Raw genomic sequence first — 6565 nt, 5'->3', positions numbered from 1 at the left:
TTCGGAGGCATCGGCAGGCTGCGCCGGGCACGACTGCCTCGGCCCTCCAGCGCTCTCACACCCGACTCACTGGGGCACCGCGCCTGGACTCGCCGGTGGTCGTGTTACGGTCTGACTCACTAGGCATCTGGCGTAGCCACTGCCTCATGGCTCCTACGACCGCGCTCGACGACTTGCCTTTTCACTAGCCATTCACCGTAACTAGCCTTTCTCCTTACCGGCGCGCGCCGCGCTACCTCACCGGTCAATCATCTCAGCAGCCACGGTCCTTTTCAGGGCCAACAAATTGTTCCGAAGAAGTGGGTTGTCATAGGAGTAATGACAAAGTCTACACACATCGAAAAGAGAACCCCACAGCACTATATAAATGACTTTACACTAAGACAGATAGCTAATGATTATACAAACATGTGAACAATTATGAGTGTTGTAAACTGTGACAACTGTATTAAACATAACATTACAAATGTGTACAGAAAACTGCCAAATACCTCAAACATATTAATACACAGAATATACAGGATGCCCCAGCAGGAATGTGCCAGACTTCGGGAGGGTGTTGCTTATGTTAAAGTATGCCAATATAATCGAAAACACCTATGTTCAAAGTTGAACGGTTATGGAGATAATGGCCAGAGAAGTGTGAAATTTACAGTGTTACACACTTGTTGATTACCAAATACATATTAAAACTGGCAGGAATATGCAGTTTCTGTAATGTTAATAATGTACATAACATCAAACTAACTAGGGAGTGACATGAAGCCATTAAATTGAACTACAAAGAAACTCGCACGCCATGTCATAGTTGTCATTAGGGTTCCAAGCACTATACATGTCATAGGAACGGAAAGCACTGACATAACATGGCTGACTTCGTATTTTGGTATGCAAGTGTTTGCGGCTAGTGTGAGCCGTCATCACCACACTCAAGGGCAAACAGCGATAAGACTTGTCAGCTGCGTGGACCCGCCAGAAGACCACACTTTTCTTGGGCCATTATCTCTGTAACCGTTCAACTTTGGACATAGGTGTTTTGGGTTATATTGGCATACTTTAACATAAGGAACACCCTCCTGAAGTATGGCACATTTCTCCTGGGACATTCTGTATATCCCAAACCTTCAAATATTAAAAATAAGTGCTACAGAATTAAGTGACATGGTGTGTTAAAACTTCAGGTTGGTACTAGTACCGAAATGAGTTCACTACACAGCAGGAAATTAGACCATGCATTTACATAAAAATCTAATACCTACTTATTCCCATTAAATGACAGAAAGTTATACATTCATAATGACTGTGCAGCTGCCATGCACTTACACCCTACCAGATATTTAACAAAAGCTTTTACAGTGACACTTACATGCCTTCCCATGGCCTCACCATAGCTCAAGTGGTTAGTCGCTGGCTTCCGAAAACGGTGGCCCGGGTTCGATCCCGGGTCTGGTCAAGTAGGATTTGTAGTGGACAAAGTGGGGCTGGGGCAGGTTTTCTCCAGTTCTTTGGTTTCCCCAGCCAATCTTCATTCCACCAATTGCTCCACAATCACCCTCACCAATCATCTGGGGTTGGTACAATAGGCGAGAAGTGGCCGCAGTAGAAGGGACTTAGTCTCATTTCCACTAGAAATAAAAAAAATACATGCTTTCCGAAGATCTAGTACCACATATTTGGACATAGGTGTTTTCTGCAAGTATCAGGAGGTTCTGCAAGTATCAGGACATGCAGTCATACGTTTGTCATGTTGATATTACTGATAGTAGATAATTAAACTTCACATAAGTGGATTGGTCTCCATAGTCACGATATTCACACCAAGTTTCATAAATATCTGTCAACAATTCAGAAGTTCTAACAGAGAGAAACAAACGGCTCTGATGATATCTTAAAGTTAAATATATATCTCAAACAATTTTAACAGGGTCTCAATTTCAATTATAACTTGAGTCAATTTGATCACATTTTCTTATGTACTCTTACTAACTGAAAAAATTCATGTCAAGTCAATAGTGTGTGTTTTCTACTTCCTCATGCCAATGGAAACCATACGCATTCTAGTTAAGAGCAATGCCAGCTGCAAGGTTGGCTGAGGCACACAAGAGGGAAGAAGAATAAAGAAGCAGGTTTATAAATGCTAAGAACAGGCATGCAGACAGGCATTGATACGAAGGCAAGCAGGTGCATATATGTGAGATTCATCAGGCTATTGTCACTTGAAGGAAAAAACTTACTAACTAAGGTATATTACTTAAAATTCAACATGTAACACGTGAAAATTATGTCTAAATGAACAGAACAATTAAGATAACTCCTGCAGAATGGAATGCTAATGTACATGTTACTTTGTAAATGGTGCTATGATGAGGCAGTATCATTTCCACTGTCACTAGGTCCTCTTATGTCTCTGTAACATATCCAGGAGTAGATCAATTTTCACCAACACTCTTCACCAGATTACATTCAATTTGCCTGCTCATTCAGACTGAAATGACACATTGCCACTGACTTCTATTCAGAGTGACACAGGCCTACCAAAATAAGCAAATTCCCATGCTATCTTAGTCTCCAGAATATGGACTGAAGGACAAGAAATTGACTAGCTTCACAGAAATATTGAAGTTCAACTAAAATATAAGAACGACAAATATTAATTACCTTAACTATAAGAGGGAACACTGTTAATCAAATATGTACATCAAATACTATTTAACAGTCATCAAATTCCATTACAAATTAAATCAACTAGATCACATTTTCTTATCTCAAATTACTAAGTGAAAAATTTCATGCTACATTTTCTTATCTTACATTACCAAGTGAAAAATTTCATTCTAACGAAATAGTGAGCATTTTTACTTCATTTGGCCAATGGACGACATATGCATACTAGGTAAGAACAATGGCGACTGGAAGGTTGGCTAAGGAAGGCAGGCACGCAAGAAGGAAGAAGAATAAATGAGCAGGTTTATACGTGCCAAAGAATAGGCATGCAGACAGGTATCAAGAATAAGGAAAGCACATGCAGATATGCGAGGTTCATCAGGCTAGTGTCACTAGAAGGAAAGAACCGTTGACATAACTAAGATATGTTAACGAAAATTCAACATGTAACACGTGGAGATTATGTCTAAATGAGCAGAACAATTAAGATGAGTCCTGCAGAAGGAAATGCTGATGTACATGTTACCTCGTAAATGGTGGTATGGTGTGGCGGTATCATTTCCACTGTCACTAGGACCACATATGTCTCTGTATCATACCCAGGAGTAGATCAATTTTCACCAACACTCTTCACCAGATTACACTAAACTTGCCTGCTCATTCAGTCCCAATAGTCACATTGCCGCTGACTTCTATTCAGGCCTACCACAATCAGCAACTTCCCACAGTATCTTAGCCTCGAGAATAGGGCCTGAAGGAAAAAAAATTAACTTGCTTCACAGAAATATATATTGAAGCTCAACTAAAACATGAGAATGACAAATATTAATTACCTTAACTATAAGAATGAACAGTGTTAAGCAAATATGTACGTCAAATACTATTCAACAGTCGTCAAATTCTATTATGAAATAAATCAACTAGATCACATTTTCTTACCTTATATTACTAAGAGAAAAATTTAATGCTAAAGAAATGGTGAGCATTTTATTTCCTTTGGCTAATGGACGACACATGCATACTAGGTAAGAACAATGCTGGCTGCATGGACGGCAAAGTAGGAAGGCAATCAGGCAGGCTTGAAGAGGAAGCTACAAGCAGGATCAGGCACAGGCAAGCATGACTTGGAGGAAGAACCCACCTGCAAAACAACCGCATGTAACTTAAACCCAAAATTTAGTAGTTGAAAATTAAATCTAAAAGCAGAGAACAACTAATATAACTCCTATAAAGTACTCTGCTGCTGTACAGCTTACCTCACAAATGGTGGTTTGGTGTAGCGGTGCCATTTCCACTGACATAAGACACACTTCTGCTATGTAACATGACCAGTAATAGATAAATTTACCTCAAATCTCTACAACACAACACATCACTGAAGCAACTGCATATTCATTGTCAGATCTGTTTCATGGTTACTGAGTTCATAAAAAGGTCACGCAAAGCACCCCAAGCAGCAAACTCCTTCGAGGTTGTCTAATTCTCCAAGATTTCACCTGAAGAAAAAATCAGTCACTCACTTCCTCGAAATATATAAAGCTCCACTAGGACATCATAATGACAAATATTTAATTATCTTAATTGTAACAGAGAACAGTTAATGTTAAATATGTATGTCAAACAATTTTAACAGTGTTTCAATTTCCATTATAACTTGAGTCAATTTGATCGCATTTACTTAAACGCATGTCATTAACTGAAAAGAATCATGTTAAGTCAATAGTGTGTTTCCTGCTTCCTCATGCCAATGGAAGCCCCATGACTTCTAGTTAAGAACAATGCCAGCTGGAAGGTTGGCTGAAGCAGACAGGCAGGCAGGCAGGCACGCATGAAGAATAAAAAGGCAGGTTTATACATGCTGAAAGCGGCCTCCGTAGTCTAAGGGTAACGTTCCCACCTCATGACTCAAGGTACGCGGGTTCAAACCCGGCGGAGCTCGTGGAATTTTTAAGGGTGGAAAAATTCAGGGAACAAGTCCTCCGGGAGGGACTTTAAGCCGTGGGTCCCGTGTCGTAGGTTTACGGCATGTAAAAGAACCTCATGCCTCAAGGAGGCCTCTGAGCTAAATTATAAAAGGACATTTTCCGCCCAACAATAGTCTCTAACGCCTCTGGTAGATGGGGGAAGCATCTAGATACCGCTGAGCCAGTAGAGGCCGAACTCGGTGGCTGAGTCGGGACTGATGGCACGCACCAGTATCGGTAGGTATAGAGACTGGTAGAATATCACAGGGGGACGTACAATAGACCACTGGTTGCGGTGCATGGGGAAACCCACCCCGTCCAATAATAATAAGTAATAATATACATGCATGGAAACAGGTATTGAGACTTAGACAAGCAGATGCAGATATGCGAGACTCATTAGGCTACTGTCACTTGAAGGAAAAAAAAACTTTGATATAACTATGATATGTTGACTAAAATTCAACATGTAACACGTGGAGATTGTGACTAAATGAACAGAACAATTAAGATGAGTCCTGCAGAAGGGAATGCTGATATACAGGATTGTCACGCCCCTTATGGCGGAGAATACTCTAAGAATGATATATTTTGCATATGTTCATTCATTATTATCTTATGGTATTTTATTATGGGGTAATTCACCACATAGTCTTAGTGTTTTTAAGATGCAAAAACGAATACTCCGTATTACGACTAAGACTAGATGTAGAGACTCTTGTAGACAACTTTTTAAAAATTGGGAAATTTTACCATTTTATTCTCAATATATATTTTCTTTGATGATATTTGTTGTGAGAAATAAGCATCTTTATAAAACTAATCAAGAAATTCATGGTCTAAACACTAGGCACAATACTGACCTTCATTTTCCATCTGCTAGATTAACAATATATAATGAAGGGACATACGCTATTGGAATGAGGATATTTGACCATCTTCCTATAAATATAAAATCATTATCATATAAAATTGAATTGTTTAAACCAGCATTAAAGATATATCTTTGCTCATGGTCATTTTATTCATTAGAGGAGTATTTTAATCAAAATAATTTGTAAATACTGATTGGATGTAACTGTATGTTATATTTTTTAATTATGTTTATTACTTAGTATTATGTGATGTTGTTTTATGATTAATGTTTAATGATTGTGACGAATGAACTTGGAGTAGTAAGAAGTAAAATGTTGTATTTCTAACAGTGTATGAATCTATGTTGTTGTGATATGGCTTGATTTAATGTTACACCATGTATCTTTATATGTTTTGTATGAGATTGTATAAGTTTGACTAGCTCTATATCCTATGGGTGCTAAAGCCCCTGTACAGGATTTGTGGAGTTATTTAATAACAATAAACAATAAACATGTTACCTCGTAAATGGTGGTATGGTGTGGCAGTATCATTTCCACTGTCACTACGACCACTCGTCTCTCTGTAACATATCCAGGAGTAGATCAATTTTCACCAACGCTCTTCACCAGATTCCACTAAATTTGCATGCCCATTCAGTCTCAATTGTCACATTGCCGGTGACTTCTATTCAGGGTGACACAGGCCTTCCATAATATGCAACTTCCCACGCTATCTTTATGGCATGAAGGACAAGAAACTGAGTTGCTTCAGAGAAATATATATTGAAGCTCAAATAAAACAAAAGAATGACAAATATTAATTACCTTAACTATAAGAGAGAACACTGTTAATCAAATATGAACATCAAATACTATTTAAGAGTCATCACACTCCATTACAAATTTAATCAACTAGATCACATTTTCTTATCCTATATTACTAAGAGAAAAATTTAATGCTAACGAAATAGGGAGTATTTTTATTTCCTTTGGCCAATGGAAGCCCCATGCATACTAGGTAAGAATAATGCCAAGTGCATGGATGGCAAAGTACGAAGGCAATCAGACATTCACTGCAAT

At 38.6% G+C, this 6565-nt stretch overlaps 1 long non-coding RNA gene across 1 annotated transcript; it reads right to left on the bottom strand.

The window, feature by feature from the left end:
- Positions 1-1710: 1710 nt before the first annotated feature.
- Positions 1711-6337, bottom strand: LOC117282880. Its single transcript, XR_004513792.1, has 3 exons — positions 6005-6337; positions 3604-4160; positions 1711-3415 (listed from the first exon to the last, which is right to left on the bottom strand). It is a non-coding gene; the product is annotated as an uncharacterized LOC117282880 (long non-coding RNA).
- Between the last annotated feature and the right edge of the window lie 228 nt (positions 6338-6565).

The sequence above is a fragment of the Cryptotermes secundus genome, unplaced genomic scaffold, assembly GCF_002891405.2.
Source record: "Cryptotermes secundus unplaced genomic scaffold, Csec_1.0 scaffold2462, whole genome shotgun sequence".
Lineage (NCBI taxonomy): Eukaryota > Metazoa > Arthropoda > Insecta > Blattodea > Kalotermitidae > Cryptotermes > Cryptotermes secundus.
The sequence above is the reverse complement of the archived record's forward strand: the minus strand, read 5'-3'. Positions and strand labels throughout refer to the sequence as shown.